The 3,502-nt window shown below is 49.2% G+C and overlaps 1 non-coding gene across 1 annotated transcript; it reads right to left on the bottom strand.

The window, feature by feature from the left end:
• Nucleotides 1-1,295: 1,295 nt before the first annotated feature.
• TRNAR-CCU (transfer RNA arginine (anticodon CCU)) lies at nucleotides 1,296-1,368 on the bottom strand. Its single transcript has one exon. It is a non-coding gene; the product is annotated as a tRNA-Arg (tRNA).
• Between the last annotated feature and the right edge of the window lie 2,134 nt (nucleotides 1,369-3,502).

Here is a 3,502-nt window from a genome sequence, read left to right as displayed (position 1 = left end):
ATATTCCACCCGTTGTCCTTGGATTGGCCGCTACCACCACCAAACTAATACTGGTTACTGGGGAAGAGCTGTTTGGATGCATCTTTCCCCCCCAAATACTTCCCAAATCCTTGCACCCCACTTCCTGGACCAGGTTTGGTAAAAAGCCTCACCAATTTGCCTAGGTGACTACAGACCCAGATCCTTGGATCTTAAGAGCAATGAACAATCCTCCCAACACTTGCACCCCCCCTTTCCTGGGAAATGTTGGATAAAAAGCCTCACCAATTTGCATAGGTGACCACAGACCCAAACCCTTGGATCTGAGAACAATGAAAAAGCATTCAGTTTTCTTACAAGAAGACTTTTAATAAAAATAGAAGTAAATAGAAATAAAGAAATCCCCCCTGTAAAATCAGAATGGTAGATCTCTTACAGGGTAATTAGATTCAAAAACATAGAGAACCCCTCTAGGCAAAACCTTAAGTTACAAAAAAGATACACAGACAGAAATAGTTATTCTATTCAGCACAATTCTTTTCTCAGCCATTTAAAGAAATCATAATCTAACACATACCTAGCTAGATTACTTACTAAAAGTTCTAAGATTCCATTCCTGGTCTATCCCCGGCAGAAACCAGCATATAGACAGACACACAGACCCTTTGTTTCTCTCCCTCCTCCCAGATTTTGAAAGTATCTTGTCTCCTCATTGGTCATTTTGGTCAGGTGCCAGCAAGGTTACCTTTAGCTTCTTAACCCTTTACAGGTGAGAGGAGCTTTCCCCTGGCCAGGAGGGATTTCAAAGGGGTTTACCCTTCCCTTTATATTTATGACACACCCTTTATTCCATAACATAATTAAGGAAAATATTTCTCAATGAACTCTTCGTAAAAGGTCAGAAACAGCCAGTGTCCGCATCATGCTAAGGGCATTGGTATTTTCTTTAAATTTGCCAGACCAACCTAACTAACATCTAACAGACATTTGAACCTCTTCTTTTCACACCATTGCTCATCCTCAGGCTCTGCTTTGTCTCCAGACAGATCCATTCTCTTTCAGAACGGCCTTCCTCTTTCCATCTGTTTTGTTCATTGACATGTTGGAGTAAACACTCCCCTTCACTCTGTTCTAAGACAAACACTAGTATTAACTGTTTGCTACTGATGGGTTTAGAAAGCGTTTGTCGAGTGGAAGATGACATTTGTGGAGGATTGTTCCCAAGATCCAGTACTTTGTGTTCCAACATCTCCCAGCTTCCTTGGTGAAAATAAGACCAAGGTTTCCTTGCAATATAGAAGAAGAAAGCAGCTTTTCACCCCAGATGGGACTTGGACCCACAATCTCTGGCTTAGGAAGCCAATGCCTTATCCATTAGGCCACTGGGGCCCTGCTGCATAAGTGAAGGAGGGATGGAAATTCCCTCTCATAATTGCACATTCCTCACATTCACTTGGAACCAAATACTCCCTTTATGAACTTTACATAACTGTCTGCATCCCCTGGCTGCGAGGCAAAGGGGCAGGTCACTGACAGAGCTGAGCACCACCTTTCTGCCAGCCATCTTTAGAGAAGAACCCCACCCTAGAGTCACACCTCCCTCCTCCAGCACCTCCATGTCTGTGGCTCTGAGTGCCAGTAGGCTGCTTAGTGGGCGAATCTGGGTTTGGAAGGGGGGTCAGGTCAGCCTGTAAGGAATAACCAGGTGGGGCAGACCCAGGGGGAGGCTGTGGGCTGCTGTACAATTGGATCAAGTGACAGCTGGCTGAGTTCCAGGAGATGAGGCTGCAGCTGGACGATTTGAGCAGGATCACCGAGTGAGGGGAGGGGCGGCCTCCCATGACATTTTTGTGGCCTGCAGGGAATGGAGACAAAGCAGGGGGATGCAGGGACTCAGGGCAGGACCCGCAGATCCGGTACTGCAGGGCTACAGTTGATGGAGGAGAGAGAGTCCTGCAAGAGGAAGCAGCCGGAGGGAAGCAATAAGTGCAGAGTGCTAGCCAGCCAGCTGAGAGTCACAGGGGTCCAGAAATGGAAATGCTAGCAGGTCCTATGGTGTAATGGTCAGCATGCAAAACTCTGAATCCTGCGATCTGAGTTCGAATCCCAGTGGGACTTCCTGGGTCTATGTTGGTTTGCTGCAAAGCCTTAGAGTTTAGGGTGCTTGGTTTCCGTGTCTCTGGGTGAATCAGAGTGAATTTTTTCCCTCTTCCTGGGCAACTGATGCCCACTGGAGATAGGTCTTTGGTCCAGCTGGTTCAAGGGTCTGGCCACAATAGGTTGGGGCCCTGGAACTTAACAGTCTGGCTAGAGACACCTGAACATTGTGTTTCTCAATGCTTCACCTGATGCTTACAAGTTTGGTCCTTCTACCTGCAGTTGCCAACCTCTTCCTCTTGCCCACATGGCGCTTGAATAAAGGAGTGCCAGGGACAGGCTTCATAGTCAGGGCTAGGCAGGAGGGAGGAAGTGTTCCAGGCTGGAGCCCAGCACATCTCTCCTCCTCTGGGCACCTAGAGCAGAGGCGGCTGGTGCTGACAGCTCCAAGGGAAGGCTTAAAAGGCACAGAGCAACCGTGGGTGGGGCAAGAGGAGAAGAGGAACATGCCTATGTGTGGCCAGCAGACAGCCACAGAGACAGACAGACAGCCTGCTCCCTGCTCTCTGGCATGCCGAACCCTCACTGAAGGCCACCCACAGACCAGCATTCTCTCTGCGGCCAGCATCACAAGGTGGTAGGAAAACAAAGCCAGCCCCCCAGTGAGGCCTCTGACCGTTCCCACTCAAGGAGTCTTTTTGGCGGTCGCACAGGAGATATTTCCCCAAGAGGCTGTAGAGGCTTGTAGGGGCTTTGTGCTGGGAGAGAAGCTGAGCCCTGATTAGGGGGCGGGCCTTCACTGACTAGGAGTCCTATAAAGGTAGCAGCCAGTCAGGCAGCGGCACAGGAGCTAGCAAACAGAGCTGTAAACAGGGGAGTTTGAGTGGGAGTTCTGTTGGAGGAGAAGGTATTTGTGTGTGTGTGTGTGTGTGTGTGTGTGTGTGTGTGTGTGTGTGTGTGTGTGTGTGTGTGTGTGTGTGTGTGTGTTTGGTTTTGTATTGGTAGTATCTGTATGTGTAGGGGCTTGGAGGGGCTTTGTGCTGGGAGAGAAGCTGAGCCCTGATTAGGGGGCGGGGCTTCACTGACTAGCTGTCCTATAAGGGGAGCAGCCAGTCAGGCAGCGGCACAGGAGCTCGGAAACAGAGCTGTAAACAGGGGAGTTTGCGTGGGAATTCTGTTGGAGGAGAAGATATTTGTGTGAGTGTGTTTGGTTTTGTATTGGTAGTATCTGTATGTGTAGAGGCTTGGAGGGGCTTTGTGCTGGGAGAGAAGCTGAGCCCTGATTAGGGGGCGGGGCTTCCCTGACTAGGGGTCCTATAAAAGTAGCGGCACAGACAGCTGCAGCGGCAGATGAGCTAGCAAAGAGATCTGTAAACAGGGGAGTTCTGTTGGAGGAGAAGGTATTTGTGTGTGTTTGGTTTTGTAT

The sequence above is a fragment of the Lepidochelys kempii genome, chromosome 19 (assembly GCF_965140265.1).
Source record: "Lepidochelys kempii isolate rLepKem1 chromosome 19, rLepKem1.hap2, whole genome shotgun sequence".
Classification (NCBI taxonomy): Eukaryota; Metazoa; Chordata; order Testudines; family Cheloniidae; genus Lepidochelys; species Lepidochelys kempii.
This window is presented reverse-complemented; position numbering and strand designations above follow the sequence as displayed.